Source organism: Zalophus californianus, chromosome 17 (genome assembly GCF_009762305.2).
Source record: "Zalophus californianus isolate mZalCal1 chromosome 17, mZalCal1.pri.v2, whole genome shotgun sequence".
NCBI classification, from domain to species: domain Eukaryota; kingdom Metazoa; phylum Chordata; class Mammalia; order Carnivora; family Otariidae; genus Zalophus; species Zalophus californianus.
The window spans coordinates 44,189,222-44,211,113 of record NC_045611.1 but is presented as its reverse complement, the minus strand read 5'-3'; the positions used below and the strand labels follow the sequence as shown (position 1 = coordinate 44,211,113).

The 21,892-nt window shown below is 39.8% G+C and overlaps 1 protein-coding gene across 8 annotated transcripts in view; it reads right to left on the bottom strand.

Moving 5' to 3' along the window:
* The window catches only part of LOC113935623 (40S ribosomal protein S4, X isoform-like), an 86,058-nt gene that overhangs the window by 55,759 nt on the left and 8,407 nt on the right, over positions 1-21,892 (bottom strand). For 4 of the 8 annotated variants that reach the window (XR_004819732.1, XR_004819735.1, XM_035725023.1 and 1 more), the window contains exons 1-2: positions 15,455-16,066; positions 14,485-14,545 (exon numbers count right to left, since the gene is read on the bottom strand). The exons of 1 other annotated variant lie outside the window; for it this stretch is intronic. The gene's annotated coding sequence lies outside the window, so the exon portion shown is untranslated. 3 more of the 8 variants (XR_004819733.1, XR_004819734.1, XR_003524081.2) reach the window with 3 other exon arrangements.

Genomic DNA, 21,892 nt, shown 5'->3' with positions numbered 1-21,892 from the left:
TGACCTGAGCCAAAGGCAGAAGCTTAATGACTGAGCCACCCAGGCGCCCCACATTCTTTACTTTTATAGGGTTTCACACTACTATGAGTTTTTAGATGTTGAGTGAGATGCTGATGTATTCTAAAGGCCTTCCCACATTCCTTACATTAATAGGGTTTTTCACCAGTATGAATTTTCTGGTGTACTCTTACATTACCTGCCCAAACTAAAAGTCTTTCCACAGTAATAGGATTTCTCACCAGGATGAGTACTTTGGTGTACTCTAAGATCTCTGCCAAAACTAAAAGCCTTCCCACATTCTAGACATTTATAGGTTTTCAGATGTTGAGTTCCCATGAAGCTTAAAGGCCTTCCCACATTCCTTACATACATGCATAAGAATTCTTTTTTTTTTAACAGATGTTTATTTATTTATTTGTCAGAAGAGAGAGAGAGTGCACAAGCAGAGGCAGTGGGAGAGGGAAAAGCAGGCTCCCCGCTGAGCAAGGAGCCTGATGCCCAGACTCAATCCCAGGACCTTGGGATCATGACCTGAGCTGAAGGCAGATGCTTAACTGAGCCACCCAAGCATCCCGTGATGTAGTGATTTTTAATATAAATAAATAAAATAATGGTGGAATTACAGTCAATGGTTTATTAAATTCAATCAAATGTATTTTTAAATAATCTTACTAAGTCTTTTTGTTCTTTTATTATTTTTTTTTAAAGATTTTTTAATTATTCATTTGAGACAGAGACAGAGCACAAGCAGGGGGAGAGGCAGAGGAAGAAGCCACTCCCCACTAAGCTGGGAGCCCAACATGGGGCTCAATCCCAGGACCTGGAGATCATGACCTAAGCCGAAGGTAGACTCAACCATCTGAGCCAGCCAGGCACCCCTCTTTTATTTTTTTAAGATTTTATTTCTTTGAGGGGCGCTTGGGTGTCTCATTCATTGGGCATCTGCCTTCAGCTCAGGTCGTGAGCCCAGGGTCCTGGGATCAGGGCCTGCATCAGGCTCCCTGCTCATGGGGAAGCCTGCTTCTCCCTCTCCTGCTCCCCTGCTTATGTTCCCTCTCTTGTGCTGTCTCTCTCTGTCAAATAAATAAATGATATCTTAAAAAAAAAAAAAAGATTTTATTTGAGAGACAGAGCACGAGCTGGGGGAGGGGCAGAGGGTGAGGGATAAACAGACTCCCCACTGAGTCCTGATATCCCAGGGCCCTGATATCAAGACCTGAGCTGAAGGCAGACGCTCAACCTTAACTGAGCCATCCAGGTGCCCCAATTCAATCACATGTATTAAAAAAAAAAAAGCAAAAAATAAATAAAACAAAGTTCTTAGAAAGAATTCAGAATCATAGGGCGCCTGGGTGGCTGTCAGTTAAGCATCTGCCTTCAGCTCAGGTCATGATCCCAGGGTCCTGGGACCGAGCCCCTTGTGGGGCTCCCTGCTCAATGGGGAGCCTGCTTCCCTCTCTCCCTCTGTCCCCCCACTTGTGCTCTTGCTCTCTCTCTGAAATAAATAAAATTTTTTAAAAAAAGAGAGAGAGAGAGAGGGACGCCTGGGTGGCTCAGTCGTTAAGCATCTGCCTTCGGCTCAGGTCATGATCTCAGGGTCCTGGGCTCCCTGCTCGGCGGGAAGCCTGCTTCTCCCTCTCCCACTGCCCCTGCTTGTATTCCTTCTCTTGCTCTCTCTCTGTCAAATAAATAAATGAAATCTTTAAAAAAAAAAGAGAGAGATTCAGAACCTGAAAGATGAACATAAAAATTGTGAATGTTTCAAAAAGAGAAAAAGCTGTGTGCTTTTAAGAGAATAAGAATCAGATTAATCAGACTTTCATCAGTTACAAATATGTGAGGAAAACTAAATATTTTATTTTTTTTTTTTGAAAGATTTTACTTATTTGACAGAGAGAGACACAGCGAGAGAGGGAACACAAGCAGGGGGAGTGGGAGAGGGGAGAAGCAGGCTCCCCACCAAGCACGGAGCCCGATGCAGGGCTCGATCCCAGGAAGGAAAATAATTTTGCATTTAGAACCCCATACTTTGCAGAACAGAAGGGGAATCTAAGCAGAATAAAGAAATCTCTGAGTGCCAACAGAAAATGAATATCCAACTTTTAATCAAGAATTAGACATCTGAAATCGGGGGGGGGAGACGAACCATGAGAGACTATGGACTCTGAGAAACAAACTGAGGGTTCTAGAGGGGAGGGGGGTGGGGGGGATGGGTTATCCTGGTGATGGGTATTAAAGAGGGCACGTTCTGCATGGGGCACTGGGTGTTATACACAAACAATGAATCATGGAACACTACATCAAAAACTAATGATGTAATGTATGGTGATTAACATAACATAAAAAAAAAAAAGAATTAGACATCTGCCGGACACCTGGGTGGCTCAGTCATTAAATGTCTGCATTCAGCTCAGGTCACAATCCCAGGATCCTGGGATCAAGCCCTGCATCAGGCTCCCTGCTCGGGAGGCCTGCTTCTCCCTCTTGCACTCTCCGCTGCTTGTGTTCCCTCTCTTGCTGTGTCTCTCTCTGTCAAATAAATAAATAAAATCTTAAAAAAAAAAAAGAATTAGACATCTGAAGAATCAGATAAACATGAGCCATAAACCAGAAAAATATCCATTCATAGAAATAGATGCAAGAGACAGAGATAATAGAAACATCACACAAAGATGTCAAAAACAGTTACTATAAATAAGATCCAATGTACAGGAAAACATGAACTTGATATTTTTTTTAACCAAAATGGACAGAACAGATGAAAACAGAATATCTCAGTATTTCCATACATTCTGTATGGAATTAACAGCTGATTAGACATTGTAGCAGAAAAAGTCCGGTGAACTTGAACAACATAGCAACAGAAACTATCTAGAACAAAGCTCAGAGGGGGAAAAAAAAAAACCTGAAAAAACAAAACAAAAACAGCAATAATTACCTGTGGGATAATACCAAAAAGTCCAACATATGTGTAACTGGAGTCTAAGAAGGAGCAAAAAGAAGGTGAACAGAAACAACCTTTCAAGAAATAATGTCCAGCTTTAAAATATTTTCATTAAAAAATATAAAAACCCTATAGATACCAGAATCTGAACAAACCCCAAACAGAAGAAACATAAATGGACACACATAGAGACACACACACACACACACACACACACACACACACACACACACACAGGCACATCATAATGTTGCTGAAACACAGTGATAAAGAAAAAAATTTTTAAAGGAGCCAGAGGAAAAAAGATATCTAGATATTTTGCATACAAAGGAGCAAAGAACTATAGATCACTTTTCATTAGAAACTACACAAGTTACAAGACAAAATTGTCAACCTAGAACATTATACACAGTAAAAAATATCCTTCAAAAGTGTAGATGAAATAAAGACTTTTTTAGACAAACAGAAGCTGAGAATTCACTGTTGAACTTCAAGAAATATTAAAGGAAATTCATTGAGCAGAAAGAAAATACTAACAGGTAGATATTTGGATCTACACCATGATGTGGAAAACATGGGAAATGAAAAACATGAGGGTAAAATTTCACTGCTTAAAGGAAACACATATACATGTAAAATATATGACAAAAATAGCACACAGAATGGGAGAGGGGAAATGGAAATGTACTGCTGTTAGGTTCTTAAACTGTATGTGGAATAATATAATATTATTTGAAGTAAAACTGTGGTATGTTAAAGATGGTACTATGGCCATTATAGGAAGCCCTAAAGAAAATACAAAAACAAAGAGGTATAACTAATAAGCCATGGTGGAATAAAATGGGATCACAAAACAAACAAAACAGATGGAACAAACAAAACCAATGGGCAAGATGTTAGAATTAAGTCCAACCACAGTGGTAATTACTTTAAAAGATAATGATTTAAACCAGGGGTCGTCAACCTTTATGTGTAAAGGGCCAGGTACTAACTGTTTTAGGTTTGGGGGGCCATATGGTCTCTGCCATAACTATTCAACTATTCAGTTGCAGCATGAAAGCAGCTACAAACATGTAAACAAATCTGATGACTGTATTCCAACAAAACTTTATAAAAGGACTTAGTCCAGGAACCAGTTTGCCAATTCCTGGTCTTAACACTCCAATTAAAAGGCAGAGATTGTCAGATTGGATGAAAGTATAAGACCAAACTATAAACGGTCTAAAAGATACCCACTTTAAATATAAACATATGGACAGTTTAAAATATAGGAAAAGAAGGGCTCCTGGGTGGCTCAGTAGGTTAAGCATCTGCCTTCAGTTCAGGTCATGATTCCAGGATCCTGGAATTGAGCCCTGCATTGGGCTCTCTGCTCTGCCTGCTTGTGCTCTCTCTCTCTCTCTCCCCCTCTCTGCCAAATAAATAAATAAAATCTTTAAAAAATAATAAATAAAATATAGGAAAATATATAACATGCAAACTAATCATAAAAAGGCAGGAGTGGCTATATTAATATGAGACAAAGTAGACTTCAGAACAAGGAATATTACCAGGAACAAAGAATTCTGTAATGTAAAGGGGGACAAAAAATCCTAATATGTATGTACCTAATAACAGAGTTCCAAAATATGTAAAGCAAAAACAGAACTGGAAAAAAAAAATAAGAGAAATCTATTATCACAGTTGGAGATTTCAACATACTTCTCTTATTGATAGGACAAGCAGACATAAAATCAATAAAAATAAAGTAGAGTTGACCAACTCTGTCAATCACTTTGACATTTATAGAATACTGTATTCAACAACAGTAGAATACATATTCTTTTCAGCAGCATGTAACATTCATCACAAAACACCATATTTGGGGCCATAAAACAAGTCCTTATAAATTTAAAGGCTTGGAATATATTCTCTGAGCAGAAAAGAATTAAGCCTGAAATCAGTAATAAAAATATTTGAAAAATCTACAAAATGATTGATATTCAAACATCATATTTTTGAAGAATCCATAGGTTAAAGAAGAAATCATGAGGAAAAATTAAACTTTTGACCCAATAAAGAAAATAGGGCATATTAAAATTTGTAAGAGGCAGCTGAATAAAACTACATAGAGGGGAGGGAGATTTCTAGCTTCAAATTCCTGTATTACTAAATTTAAAAAGTGATCAAAATAAATAATCTAAGAAAGAAATTATTAAAAAGTGCATATTAAACCCAAAGCAGAGAAAAATAACAGCATGGAAACCAGTGAAAGAGAACAGTAGAGATATAGAGAAAAATCAATTAAAAATTAATTCATTCTACAGGAAGAAATAGAAAATTTGAACAGATCCATAACCAGCAAATAAATTGAATCAATAATCAAAAATCTCCCAAAAAACGAAAGTCCAGGGCCTGATGGATTCCCAGGAGAATTCTGCCAAACATTTAAAGAAGAGTTAATACCTATTCTTCTCAAAATGTTCCAAAAAATAGAAATGGAAGGAAAACTCCCAAACACATTCTACAAGGCCAGCATTACCTTGATTCCAAACCAAAGACCACACTAAAAAGGATAATTAAAGGCAAATATCCCTGATGAACATGAATGCAAAAATTTTCAACGAGATACTAGCAAACCGAATCCAACAGTACATTAAAACAGTTATTCACCACGATCAAGTGGGATTTATTCCTGGGCTGCAAGAGTGGTTCAATATTTGCAAATCAATTCAATGTGACATACCACATTAATAAAAGGATAAGAACCATACAATCCTGTCAATAGATGCAAAAAAAAGCATTTGACAAAATATAGTATCCATTCTTGATAAAAACCCTCAACAAAGTAGGGATAGATGGAACATACCTCAACATCATAAAGGCCATATATGAAAGACCCACAGTTAATATCATCCTCAGTGGGGAAAAAAATGAAAGCCTTTCCCCTATGATCAGGAACAAGACAAGGATGTCCACTCTTACCATTGTTATTTAACATAGTACTGGAAGTCTTAGCCTCAGCAATCAGACAACGAAAAGAAATAAAAGGAATCCAAATTAGCAAGGAAGAAGTCAAACTTTCACTACTTGCAGATGACATGATACTCTATTTAGAAAACCTGAAAGACTCCACCAAAAAATTGCTAGAACTTATACATGAATTCAGCAAAGTTTCAGGATATAAAAACAATGTACAGAAGTCTGTTGCACCATTACAGAGCAGCAGAAAAAGAAATCAAGGAATCGATCCCATTTGCAATCGCACCAAAAACAGTAAGATACCTAGGAATAAACCTAACTAAAAGATCTTTACTCTGAAACTATACAACCCTTATGAAAGAAATTGGAGAGGATACAAAGAAATGGAAAAACATCCCATGCTCATGGATTAGAAGAACAAATATTGTCAAAATGTCTATGCTACCCAAAGCAATCTACACATTTAATGAAATCCCTATCAAAATGCCATCAGCATTTTTCACAGAGCTAGAACAATCCTAAAATTTGTATGGAACCACAAAAGACCCCGACTAGTCCAACCAATCCTGAAAGAGAAAAATAAAACTGGAGGTATCATGATTCCAGATCTCAAGCTGTATTACAAAGCTGTAGTCATCAAGACAGTATGGTACTGACACAAAAACAGACACATAGATCAATGGAACAGAGTATAGATCCCAGAAACGAACCCACAACTCTATGGTCAACTAATCTTCGACAAAGCAGAAATGAATATATGCAACAAATGGTGTTGGGAACAACATGCAGAAGAATGAAACTGGACCACTTTCTTAAACCATACACAAAAACAAATTCAAAATGGATTAAAGACCTAAATGTGAGACGGGAAACCATCAAAATCCTAGAGGAGAACACAGGCAGAAACCTCTTTACTTCAGCCATAGCAACTTCTTACTAGATATGTCACTGGACGCAAGGAGACAAAAGCAAAAATGAACTACTGGGACTCCAAGTTAAAATGCTTCTGCACAGTGAGGGAAACGATCAACGAAACTAAAAGGCAGCCTACAGAATGGAAGAAGATATTTGCAAACAACGCATCTGATAAAGGGTTAGTATCAAAAAATCTATACAGAACTTATCAAACTCAACCCCCCAAAAACAAATAATCCAGTTAAGCAATGGACAGAAGACATGAAGAGACATTTTTCCAAAGAAGACATCCAGATGGCTCATAGACACATTTAAAAGATGCTCAACATCACTCATTATCAGGGAAATACAAATCAAAACCACAATGAGATACCACCTCATGCCTGTCAGAATGGCTAAAGATAAAAACACAAGAAACAAGGTGTTAGTGAGGATGCAGAGAAAGGGGTGCCCTCTTGCACTATTGGTGGGAATGCAAACTGGTGCAGCCACTCTGGAGAACAGTATGGAGGTTCCTCAAAAAACTAAAAATAGAACTACCAGCAATTACACTACTAGGTATTGACCCAAAGGATACAAAAATACAGATTCAAAGCAGTACATGCACCTGATGTTCATAGCAGCATTATCAACAACAGCCAAACTATGGAGACAGCTCAAATGTTCATCGACTGATGAATGGATAAAGAAGATGTAACGTGGGACACCTGGGTGGCAAGCATCTGCCTTCAACTCAGGTCATGATCCCAGGGTCCTGGGATCAAGTCCCACATCAGGCTCAGTGAGGAGCCTGCTTCTCCCTCTGCCTGCTGCTCCCCCTGCTTGTGCTCTCTCTCTCTGACAAATAAAATCTAAAAAAATGGAAGATGTAGATGTAGTGTATATACAATGGAATATTACTCAGCTGCACTACTGATGGGAATGCAAACTGGTGCACCCACTCTGGAGAACAGTATGGAGGTTCCTCAAAAAACTAAAAATAGAACTACCAGCAATTACACTACTAGGTATTGACCCAAAGGATACAAAAATACAGATTCAAAGCAGTACATGCACCTGATGTTCATAGCAGCATTATCAACAACAGCCAAACTATGGAGACAGCTCAAATGTTCATCGACTGATGAATGGATAAAGAAGATGTAACGTGGGACACCTGGGTGGCAAGCATCTGCCTTCAGCTCAGGTCATGATCCCAGGGTCCTGGGATCAAGTCCCACATCAGGCTCAGTGAGGAGCCTGCTTCTCCCTCTGCCTGCCGCTCCCCCTGCTTGTGCTCTCTCTCTCTCTCTGACAAATAAATAAAATCTAAAAAAAAAAAAAAGGAAGATGTAGATGTAGTGTATATACAATGGAATATTACTCAGCTGTCAAAAAGAATGAAATCTTGCCATTTGCAATGACATGGATGGAGCCAGAGTGTATTATGCTAAGTGAAATAAGTCAGAGAAAGACAAATACCATATGATCTCACTCATATGCGGAATTTAAGAAAGAAAACAGATGAACATATAGGAAGGTGGGAAAGAAAGAAAAAAAGGAGACAGGGAAAGAAACTATAAGAGACCCTTAAACGATAGAGAACATACTGAGGGGTTCATGGAGGAAGGGATGGGCTAGATGGATATCGGGTATTAAAGAGGGCATTTGTTGGGATGAGCATTGGATGTTGTATGTAAGTGATGAATCACTGAATTCTACTCCAGAAACCAATATTGCACTGTATGTTAACTAAAATTTAAATGAAAAAAATTGGTTCTAAAAAAATTCTTTGGAAAGATTAATAAAATTGATAAACCTCTACTAGACTGGTCAAGAGAAAAGAGAACACAAAATTACCAATATTAGAAATTTAAATGTGGACATCAAAACTAGTTTAAAAAAGCAGATATGGGGTGCCTGGGTGCCTCAGTCGGTTAAGCGTTTGCCTTCAGCTCAGGTCATGCTCTCAGGGTCCTGCAATCGAGCCCCAGGTTGGGCTCCCTGCTCAGTGAGGAGTCTGCTTCTCCTTCTCCCTCTCCCCCTGCTGTGTACTCTTTCTGTGTCAAATAAATAAATAAAATCTTTTTTAAAAATAAAATAAAGGGATGCCTGGGTGGCTCAGTCTGTTCCTTATGCCCGAGGCAATGATGATCCTTAATTCCATTCCTGTTTAAACATCTGGATTCCCTATCATAGCATCTGTTGCTACCTATAGCTGGAATAAAGTGTTGTCTTAGATCCTGTTGTACATTTAAGAATAAACTTTTGTAAAAAAAATAATAATCATAAAACAAAAACAGAAAATATTAGCAAACTGAATCCAACAATACATTAAAAATCATATACCACTATCAAGTGGGATCTAATCCTGAGATACAAGGGTGGTTCAATATTTGTAAATCAATCAATATAATAAATCAACATCAACAAGAGAAAAGATAAAAACCCTATGATCATTTCAATAGATAAAAAGTATTTGACAAAGTATAACATCCATTCATGATAAAAACCCTCAACAAAGTAGGTATAGAGGGAACATACCTCAACATAATAAGGGCCATATACAAGTAACCCACAACTAATATCATACTCAACAGTGAAAAACTGAAAGCTTTTCCCCTAAGATCAGGAACAAGACAAGGATGTCCACTCTCAACATTTTTATTCAACATAGTACTGGAAGTCCTAGCCACAGCAATCAGACAACAAAAAAGAAATAAAAGGCATCCAAATCGGTAAGAAGTAAACCTTTCACTATTTGAAAATGATGTGATACTATATATAGAAAACCTGGAAGATTCCACCAAAAAACTACCTGAACTGATAAATGAATTCAGTAAAGTGGCAGGACACAAAATCAAAATATTATTGTATTTCCATACACTAATAATGAAGCAGCAGAAAGAGAAATTTAAAAAGTGGTCCCATTTATAATTGCACCAAAAATAATAAAATACTTAGGAATAAACTTAACCAAGGAGGTAAAAGATTTATACTCTGAAAACTATAAAACACTGATGAAAGAAACTGAAGATGACACAAAGAAATGAAAAGATATTCCTGCTCATGGACTGGAAAAACAAGTACTGTTAAAATGTCTATACTACCCAAAGCAATCTACAGATTTAATGCAATTGCGATCAAAATACCAAAAGCATTCTTCATAGAACTAGAACAAATAATCCTGAAATCCATGTGTACGGAACCACAAAAAAAAAATAGCCAAAGCAATCTTGAGAAAGAACAAAACTGCAGGAATTATAATCTCAGATTTCAAGATACTCTACAAAGCTGTAGTAATCAAAACAATATGGTACTGGCATAAAAACAGAAACATAGATAGATCAATAGGAGAGAATAGAGAGCCCAGAAATAAACCCACGATTATATGGTCAATTAATCTTTGACAAAGGAGGCAAGAATATATAATGGGAAAAAGTTCCTTCAACAAATGGTATTGGGAAAACTGCACAGCTACATGCAACAGAATGAAACTGGACCACTTTCTTACACCATACACAAAAATAAATTCAAAATGGATTAAAGACCTAAATATGAGACCTGAAACCACAAAAATCCTAAAAGAGAACCCAGGTAGTAATTTCTCTGACATTGGCCATAGCAACATTTTTCCCTAAGGCAAGGGAAACAGAAGCAAGAATAATGTACTGTAACTGGGGCACCTGGCTGGCTCAGTTGGTGGAGCATGTGGCTCTTGATCTCAGGGTTGTGAGTTTGAGCTCCACCCTGGGTGTGGAGATTGCTTAAAAACAAAATCTTTAAAAATAATAATTTATTATGCCAAAGTAAAAACTTCTACACAGCAAAGTAAACAATGAAACTAAAAGACAACCCACCAAATGGGAGAAGATATTAGCAAATGACATATCTGATAAAGGGTTAGTATTCAAAATATATAAAGAACTGATACAACTCACACCCAAAAAACAAATAATCCAACTTTAAAAAGGGCAGAAGACATGAACAGATATTTCTCCAAAGACATACATACAGATGGCCAACAGACACATGAAGATGCTCAACATCACTGGTCATCAGAGAAATGCAAATCAAAACCACAATGAGATATCACCTCACAGCTGTCAGAATGGCTAAAATGAAAAACACAAGAAACAGCAAGTATTGGTAAGGATGTGGAGACAAAGGAACTCTTATGCACTGTTGGTTGGAATGCATACTGGTGCAGTCACTGTGGAAAACAGTATGAAGTTTCCTCAAAAAATTAGAAATAGGCTCCTGGGTCGTGCAATCGGGTGGACATCCAACTCTTGATTTTGGCTCTGGTTATGATCTCGGGGTCATGAGGTTGAGCCCTGTGTGGTGCTCCATACAGGGGAGTCTGCTGCTGGAGATTCTCTCCCTCTGCTCCTCCCCCTGCTCGTGTTCTCTCTCTCATAAATCAATAAATATATTTTTAAAAGATTTTATTTATTTATTTGACAGAGAGACACAGCATGAGAGGGAACACAAGCAGGGGGAATGGGAGAGGGAGAAGCAGGCCTCCCGTGGAGCAGGGAGCCCGACTCGGGGCTCCATCCCAGGACCCTGGGATCATGACCTGAGCTGAAGGCAGATGCTTAATGACTGAGCCACCCAGGTGCCCCAGTAAATAAGTATTTTTAAAAAATTAGAAATAGAATTACCATATGACTCAGTAATTCCACTACTGGATATTTACCCAGAGAATACTAATTTAAAAAGATATATGCACCCCTATGTTTACTGCAGCATTATTTACAATAGCCAAATTATGGAAATGTCCAATGATAGATAAAGAAGATGTGGTGTGTATACACACACACACACACACACACACACACACACAATGGAATATTACTCAGCCATAAAAAAAGAATGCAATCTTGACATTTGCAAGAATATGGATAGATCTAGAGGGTATAAAGCTAAGTGAAATAAGGCAGTCAGAGAAAGACAAATACTGTATGATTTCACTCATATGTGAAATTAAAGAAACAAAACAAACGAACAAAAGAGACAAACCAAAAAACAGCTTCTTAACTACAGAGAACAAACAGATGGTTACCAGAGGGGAGGTGGGTGAAAGGTTGGGTGAAATAGTTGAAAGGGATTAAGAGCACACTTATCTTGAGAGCACTGAATAATGTAGAGAATTGATGAATCACTATATTGTACACCTGAAACTAATTAACACTGAATGTTAATTATACCAGAATTAATTTTTTTTAAAGAAATGCAGGAAACCCTGCCATTTGCAACAACATAGATGGACATTGAGGGCATTATGCTAAATGGAATAAGAGAAAGAAACTGTATAATCTCACTTATATGTGGAAATCTCAAAAAATTTAAAAATTAAAAAACTGAACTCGAGAATAGATTGGTGTTTCCAGATGTGGGAAGCTGGGAAGGCAAAATGGGGGTGGCAGTGATCAAAAGGTATAAACTTCCAGTTATAAAATGAATAACTCCTAATGATGTAATATATAGCATGTTGACTATAGTTAATAACTTTATTTTATACACTATTTGAAAGTTGCTAAGAGAGTGGATCTTAAAAGTTCTCAGCACAAGAAAAAAAAATTTATTAACCATGTGTAGTGATGGGGATGCCTGGGTGGCTTAGTTAAGTGTCTGCCTTTGGCGCAGGTCATGATCCCAGGGTCCTGGGATTGAGACCTGCATCAGGCTCCCTGCTCAGTGGGGAGCCTGCTTCTCCCTCTACCTGCCACTTCCCTGCTTGTGCTCTCTCTCTGGCAAATAAATAACATCTTTAAAAAAAAAACTGTGGCGATGGATGTTAACTACATTTATGAGGAGATCATTTCACAAAATATATATATATTGAATTATGTTGTACACCTGAAACTAATATTATATGTCAATTATGTCTCAGTAAAAAAATGATAATAAGAGCTATGGAGAAAAATTAAATAGGACAAGAGTGATAGGAAGTACATTGGTTGAGATGCTATTCTATATAGGGTGGTCAAGGATGGCTTTTCCAATTTGGTGACATCTGAGTTAAGTCTTGAAGAAAGTGAAGGAGTTAAGTGATGCAATATCAGGAGTAAGAAAATTCCAGGCAGGGGAATCATCAAACTCACACGCAGAGGGGTCAGAATTAAGTTACAAAAAATTTACAGAAGATACAGTCAGGTTAACAGAGAGCCAGATCACATAGGGCTATATAAACAACTGTAGAGATTTTGGTTTTTAATCTGAGATGGGAAAGCACAGAAAGCTTTAAGTCAAGAAGTGACATAATCTGACACACATTTTGGAAGAATCACCCTGGCTATTGTGTTAATAATTTTAGGCAGGCACTGGAGGAAGTAGAGACCAGTTAATAGGCTACTGCACAGATCAAATGAGAGAAGACTGTGGCCTAGATGTGGACCAGCTGAACTTTTACATGCAAAGGCTTCCAATATCTGAACTGCCCTTTCACCTGGGCATAGGTGTTAGTCACAATGTTGAAAATGCATATGCTCTATCTCAAACACAGTTTCAATTAACTGCATAAAATCCCCTTATAGCAGGAATTACTTAAAATTTCCTTATTTATGAAACTCATTTTGGCTATTATTATCTCAAAGATTGTCCTATGGTGTTGTTTTTAAATCTATCCATCTTTTCTGCAATCCTTAGTATCATTACAGTCTCCTTCCCTTTAGAAGTCAATGATGGGTGCACCTGGGTGGCTCAGTTGTTAGGCGTCTGCTTTCGGCTCAGGTCATGATCCCAGAGTCCTGGGATCGAGACCCGCATCAGGCTCCCTCCTCCGCAGGAAGCCTGCTTCTCCCTCTCTCACTCCCCCTGCTTGTGTTCCCTCCCTTGCTGTGTCTCTCTCTGTATCAAATAAATAAATAAAATCTAAAAAAAAAAAAAGTTTAGAAGTCAATGATGGACATGGATTCCAGGTTGAGTACCCCAGTGAGGACCATTTGAGCATTTAATTCAAAACAGACCTGGAAACTGATCCAAGTGTTTACTCACAGATTACAAGGTAAATCCTGGTCTTATTAGTATAGAACTCCTTGATCAAGCCCTCAATCTCATTTATACTTCAAAAATACTGCCAAAGTGAAAGATCTTATCACTTACTTGGACTGAGACTAACCAACACCATCCCATAAATTGCATGGCTTTCAGTACCAGGACTGTGGTGTGTGATGTTACATACAAGGTAATCTTATTTCCAACAATTCTGTTAGGATAAGGCTCTTGTATTTGCCTCACTAGACCAGCAGAGATCTTAGCAGAGATTTGGCACACAGAAGAAACTGCCCAATTAATACTAAGAGGGAGGGGATAGATTAAAAAATTGAGTCTTGGGGCACCTGGGTGGCTCAGTTGGTTAAGCGACTGCCTTCGGCTCAGGTCATGATCCTGGCGTCCCAGGATTGAGTCCCGCTGGGCAGGGAGCCTGCTTCTCCCTCTGACCCTCCCCCCTCTCATGTACTCTCTCTCTCTCTCATTCTCGCTCTCTCAAATAAATAAATAAATCTTTAAAAAATAAATAAAAAATTGAGTCTTTGGACTCAATCCAAATGGGAAGTACTATGGACAAGGTTTGTTGAATGGGCTTTTGGTAGTCAGGAACTGTCAGGAGAGGGAAAAAATTATGCTCTGAGAAACAAGAACTATTTCAGGGAAGAACGAAAAAAAACCCAAAGCACCTTGATCTTGGCCTCTAGATGTTCAATAATCGTTCTTTACTCTTCCTCTTAGCAATAGAAACTGTAGAAAGAGAGAAGAAATTGATGAGACACTGGCTTTTCTTGGAATTCCAGTTGACCAGGTTGGAACACACACTTTAGGGACTCCAGTCCCTCACTGTCCCCACACACACATACAAAGGAAAGTCAGGGAAGACTATAGAGTCCAGCCTAATGTAGTTACAGGAAAGGGCCAGAATCACAGATGTCTCCTGGAGAGAGTGGTGAGTCACACCCTCCACCCCATGTGCAAACATGGTGCTGTACCAGGTCACTCGCTTACATACAATCCCACACCTTGGGGACACACAAAGTCGGAATCACACAGCCTCCCCACACCCACATACCCATTGCCCCACAGCCAATCACAATCACACACACACACACACACACACACACACACACACATCCCCCAAGGGGGTCACACTAGTCACACCTGCACAGTCACAGACTCAAACCCACCCATCCCCACACACACACACGGTGCCGCACACTTTCCCAAAATCACACACACTCCCTCACCGCGGGACACAGCCCCAACTGCACAGTCACCGGCCCTCTACATCCCTGTGCACGATGGTGCAGTCATGCACTCACAATCACATACCCATTCTGGGAACACGCACAGTCCCAAGCACCCTACTCCATCACCCAGAGTTATCACCACATACAGTCGCAATCACACACCACGACGACACGCGGTAACAATCACAATTAGTCTCTCTCCCCCTCCCATCCCCCTTCCTCCCTCCTCTCTCTCTTATTCTCTCTCTCTGTCTCTCTGTCACTCACACACACACACACACACACACACACACACACTCACTCACTCACTCACTCACTCACTCACTCACTCACTCACTCACTCACTCACTCACTCTCTCTCTCTCTCTCTTCTCTTCAGCCCGCTCCGGACACGAAATGCTCCTACCTGAACTCCTCACCCTAGTCCTTCCCTAGCTGCGGGCTGGCCCAAACTGGCCAAGTTGCACCGGACTCCAAAGGCCCGGCAGCAGCTAACTCGGGGAAGCCAACGGTCTCGCCATCCCGCAAAGCGGCCGAAATCCTGAGGAATGTCGCGTCCGCCTGCGAGTCCTCCGGGAAATGCAGGCCGGAAGCGGGCAGCAGGCCTCCGGATTCCTCTCCGCGCGCAAGCTGGGCTCGTGCTCATCTACAGCTTCTCGGCGCCAAACAGAACCGCGAGGCCCGACGCGGGCGGCTGGTAGGCGGAGCGGGTCGGCGGGAGGCAACCGCCAGGCCTTCAGGGGCCTCACCCCGGGCAGCTGGAGCGTCGCCGTAGGCACCGGACGAGACGCCCGGTTCTCGGCCGACGCAGCCTCGAGCCGCAGCGTCTGTGGGAAATGTAGTCCAGGCCAGAAAAGCTGCCACTCAGGCCAGAATGCGAGCGGACACCTGGTCCTGGCCGCCGGAATCCGACCCGCGGCACCCGGGAGATTTCTGGAGGTACTAGTTCGCCCTCTGCATGCAAAGGGATGACATTTCATCTTTGTCGATGAGAGCAAGCCTAGGTCGCTCAGCGCTGAGGGTGAGTGAAGGTGGGACCTAGTCGTCTCTTTCTGGACCTAGTGGAGGCGGGGACAGGGAAGGAATCACGGTCTTGCAGGGGGAAGTGGGGACGCGCCCGAGGGACGCTCTCAGGTGAAGAAGGCGGCGGGGCAGAGGTGAGTCCGGAGATGCTGTGTTGCGACCGCAGGTGTGACTGGGTGTTGTGTATATATAAATATGGGTCACCTATTTGGGAGAGCAGGATCGTATCTGTTTATCACGAGTTAACCCCTAAGCCTCATCCGTAAAATGGTAAGAAGGCATCTTCCTGGAGCATCAGTTTTCTTTGAAGGTTGACAGGAGGAAAAGGTAACCTATTATATGATAGACAACATAAAATGGGTTTTTATGTTAAAATAGACATGTTTAGTATGAATTAAAATGCTAATGTAACATGCTTTTAAAGCAAGAAAGAAGGTTGCAAAATAATTGTTATGAAATGCTTGATTTTATCAGTTGAGACCCTCAAGTTTAGAAACATACTTTCTTATGTACATTTAATGAAACTACTAAAATATTTAGGTTTAACTCTACCACCTCTTTGTTTTCTGTTTATTCCACCTGTTCACGATCTTAACCTTTTCAGAATACAGGTTATTTTGCAGTTCTTCAATTTGTGTTTACCTGATGTTTCCTCATCATTTATACATTTTTAAAAAGATTTATTTATTTATTGAGAAAGAGAGCCTGCAAGTGTGTGGAGGGAGAGGGAGAGAGAATCTTTTTTTTTTTTTTTTTTTTTACAGAGAGACACAGCGAGAGAGGGAACACAAGCAGGGGGAGTGGGAGAGGGAGAAGCAGGCCTCCCGCGGAGCAGGGAGCCCGACTCAGGGCTCAATCCCAGGACCCTGGGATCATGACCTGAGCCGAAGGCAGACGCTTAAAGACTGAGCCACCCAGGCGCCCCAAGAGAGATAATCTCAAGCAGACTCCACACTTGAGCACAGAGCGCCAGGGTCTCAGTCTCAGGACCCATGAGATCACGACCTGAGCTAAAACCGAGTCCCACACTCAGCCAAATGAGCCACCCAGGTGCCCCTCATCATTTATACATTTTGGGGATTACCCCATAAAAGTGATGCTATGCTATTATCAGTTTATCCTATCTGGAGACACACAACGTTAATATGTTCCATTACCTGTGATGTTAATTTTTATTATTTAGTTTACATAGTGTCCATGACTTTCTCCACTGTAGAGTTAATTAATGAGTTTGTTGCATTTATCAATGAATTTTTTAAAAAAGGAAGCCAACTGGCAAAGGAGTTTGGGAAATGCCGTTTTCAGACTCGCAGTGCCAGCATTAGAAAAACCTATAGAAGGTTCAATGTGGGACTGAAAAATAATAGATTAATAACCAGCACATGATCATCTTTTGAATTTCCTTCACCTCTTTTTATTTATTTCTTTCTTTTCCAGTAGTGCATTCCCCACCCCGTCACCAGAATCAGGTGCTCCAGAGGTTTGCCCTGTGTGGGCTGCCTGTGCCCCTCTGTTATGGCTGCCCTGGACAGCTGCCAGCCCCGCACTGGCCCTCAGCCACCCTAAAACCTGGAATGACTATGGTGGGTGCCCTGGTGGGCAGAGCTTGCCCTGGGACTGTCGACTGAGAGGCCCAGCTGTGGTTGCGGACCTCCATCTCTTTCTTATGTTGGATTACTGGTTTCTGGAGCTGCGTCTTCTTTTATTTTTGGTTTAATCTCTCCCTTAGCACCTTGAGAAAGGTTAATTTGGAGTAAAATCTTTGGGTCCTTACAAGTCTAAAAACGTTTTTATTTTACACTTTTTTGGATGATAGCTTAACTAGGTTTGAAATTTTTGGTTAGACATTGTTTTCCCTTAGAATTCTGAGAGAATTATACCAAAGTTTACAGTTTTTTATCTTAAAATATGATGACAGTTTGATTTGTGTTTTGTTCTTTCTCTTTGGAAGCACTTAAGATCTCTTCATACCTAGTTTTCTGAAATTTCACAAAGGTGTGCTTTGGTATGGGTCTTTTTTGTGAATTGTACAGGGACCTCTTTATTTTGAAGAACCATGACCTATATTTCTAGAAAGCTTGTATTTGTTCTCTGAAAGTTTCTTCCATTCAGTTTGCTCCTCTCTCTCTTGAACTCCTTTTATCTGGGTATTGAAAATCCTAATTTTATCTGTTATCCTTCTCATCTTTTACTACCTTTATTAAACTTTTTTTCCCTACAACTTAGTGATTTCCACAACACTATTTCCCATATCTGCTATTAAATTTTTACTAATAGCTATTTTTTCTTTAAATTTCAAGAGCAGTTTTTAGGGGCACCTGGGTGGCTCAGTCAGTTAAGTGTCTGCCTTTGGCTCAGGTCGTGATTCCAGGGTCCTGGGATCGAGTCCCACATTGGGCTCCCTGCTCAGTGGAGAGCCTGCTTCTCCCCCTCTCTCTCTCTGCTGCTCCCCCTGCTTGTGCTCTCTCTCTCTGTCAAATAAATAAATGAAATCTTACAAAAAAGAATAAACTTTTTAAAAGAGCAGTTTTTATAGTACCTGTTATTTGTTTCCTTAATATAATATCTTATCTCTCTGTGGTATTGTGGGGGGGTGGGGGTTGGTGGGTTGTTCCTGTTTTTTTTGTGTCTTTTTCTCTTCCTTACATGTATCCATTTCCTTGGAAATTTTTTTTCATTGTTTTCATTTGTCTTTCGTATTACTAGGTTTACATTAATATTATTAGGTTTTCCCTAATTTACAGATTAATAGCTGTCCTTTCATCTTTTCTTAATGCACTAAAAAGATGACTGTAATATCTATATATAATGAGGACTCGTCAACTTGCAAGCTTCTTTATAGAACTATTGGTCAAGAATTCAGACATTTCTGGAGCGCCTGGGTCGCTCAGTCGTTAAGCGTCTGCCTTCAGCTTGGGTCATGATCCCGGGGTCCTGGGATCAAACCCCACATTGGGCTCCCTGCTCCACGGGAAGCCTGCTTCTCCCTCTCCCACTCCCCCTACTTGTGTTCCCTCTCTCACTGTGTCTCTCTCTGTCAAATAAATAAATAAAATCTTTAAAAAATTTTTAAAAAGAATTCAGACATTTCTTTGTCAGTCTCGAAATGTTAGTATTAGACAGGTTTTCTTCTGGGCTGTTCCATTTTTCCAGAGAAGAGTCTTCTCATCTCTTTTGGGAGAAGCAGGCTCCCCACCAAGCAGGGAGCCCGACGTGGGGCCGATCCCAGGACCCCGGGACCATGACCCGAGTCGAAGGCAGACGCTTAAGGACTGAGCCACCCAGGCGCCCCTTCTCATCTCTTGAATACCAGAATTTTGGAGGTCCAACAGTAATAAGGACCCACCATTTATTTAATCCCCCTGATTTGAGGTGCCTGAAAGTGGCTCAGTCAGTTAAGCATCCAACTCTTGATTTCGGCTCAGGTCATGATCTCAGGGTCATGAGCTAGAGCCCCACCTGAGTGGCTCAGTCGGTTAAGCATCTGCCTTTGGCTCAGGTTATGATCCCAGGGTCCTGGGATGAAGTCCTGCATCAGGCTTCCTGCTCAGTGGAGAGTCTGCTTCTCCCTCTCCCTCTACCCCTACCCCCTGCTGTGCTCTCTCGACCTCTCCCTCATATAAATAAAATCTTAAAAAAAAAAAAGATTCTCTTCCTCTGCCTCTCTTCCTCTGCCCCTCCCCCCACTTGCATGTACTCTCTCTCTTAAAAAAAAAGATTAATCCCCCTGATTTCAGTTTGGTGCCTTTCCCTGCCATCTGCTTTTCCTTTTCTTTTCTTAAAAATTTTTATCTATTTATTTGAGAGTTGAAAGCTTAATTTAGACTTAACATATTATGAAGGAATCCATGTAATAAAGAAATGCTATGAATATTGTAAGTATATTATAACTCATCCTATTTTGCAGTAACCCCTGCTAATTGAAATCTGTATAACAGGGATTCATAAATAAAGCTCATCAAATACCTGAGAATATACTGTGGAGAGAAACCCTATGAACTAACTTTCTCCGTGTGAGGGCTTATATTCACACTCATCTTATTAGTCACTAGAGAAATAATGCAGCAAAGGAAACCTGTACATGTAAGGCTATTGGAAAACCTTTAGCCAGTTACTCAAACTGGAGGAATATGAGAAAATTCAAACTGTGGAAAAAACTCAATGATTGTAACAAGTTTGGAGAACTGTTTTGCCAGAAGCACAACTTCATAGAACATGAGAAAATTTAAACCTTATGAATATGAGAAAGCTTCCATTCAGATGTCAAACCTTATAAGTTACCAGCAAATTCCTTTTGGAAAGAAACCTTATTCATGCAAGAAATGTGGGAAAGCCTTTAGCCACAAACCAAATATCATTGACCATGAGAAAAATCCATATGGAAGAGAAACACTTTGAATGTAATGAATGTGGGAAAGACCTCAGAAGCAATACCTCACCAAGAATCACACTGCTCACTCTGGAGAGAAATCCTACAAACATAAGGAATGTGGAAAATCCTTCGATCAGATAGAAAATCTCATTACCCATCAGAATAGTCATACTAGTGAGAAACCACTTGGATGTAATTACTGTGAGAATGCTTTTATTCAGAAGTCAAGCCTCATTGAACACTAGAAAATGCATACTGGAGAAAAATCCTATACATGTAAAGAATGTGGGAAAACCTTCAGCAGCAAATCAAATTTCACAAAGCATGAGAAAATTCATATTGGAGAAAAACCTTTTAAATGTAATGAATGTGGAACAGCCTTTAGCCAGAAGCAATATCTCATTAAACATCACAACATTCATACAGGAGAGAAACCCTTTGAGTGTAATAAATGTGGAAAATTCTTCTCTCAAATTACGTCACTTTTTGTACAGGTGAGAATTCACACAGGTGATAAGCCTTAAGATTGTGAGGTATGTGGGAAAGCCTTCTCACAAAGCTCATCTCTTACTGTACATACGAGAAGTCATACAGGATGAGAAACCCTATGGATGTAATCAGTGCGGGAAAGCTTTCTGTTAACTCTCAGCTCTTGCTTTACAGTGAGAACACATACAGGTGAGAAGCCTTATCAGCGTAGAGATTGTGGGAAAGCATTCAGCCAGAAGTCACACCACGTTAGGCATCAGAAAATTCATACTCATTAATGATAATATTAATGCCTTGATAGTAAAGCCTCCAGTAGGAACTTACACTTCCTACACATCAGAGAATTAATTGTGGGGTAAAACATTATGAATGTAGGAAAGCCTTTAGCAGGAGCTCAAAATACGAGACATCAGAACATTCTTATGAGGAGAAACATTAATATAATGAAAATCCTGAGTCCAACAAAATTTCCAGTAAACATCATAGTTAATGCTGAACCTTTGGAAACATTCCCATTAAAGTCAGAGACAAGGCATGGATGCCTGATATCACAAGTCAGTATAATCCTAGAGACCAGAGCCAATGCAATAAAATGAAGAAGTATAAGGATTGAAAAGGAATACATATTTTCATATATAATTTTATATAGTTATGATTAAAACTTTGTGATATGCATTAATAGATATTAAGTTAATAGAATGGAATATGAACCCTACATACAATTCAATTCTGTAAAGAAATTATGACCTAATAAACAATGTTTTGGGTGATTATTGCCTTTCTCTGTAGAAAAAAAGATTCCTACCTTATATCGTACATTGAAAAAAGAAAAATCCGCTGTAAAAAAAAAAATCTGAAACTTTAGGAAAATGACTTAGTAAACCTGAATAGATTTTCCTAAGGTATACCTCAAAACACCCAAAATTTCTTTTTTTTAGTATTATGCCTTAGAGAAACTCC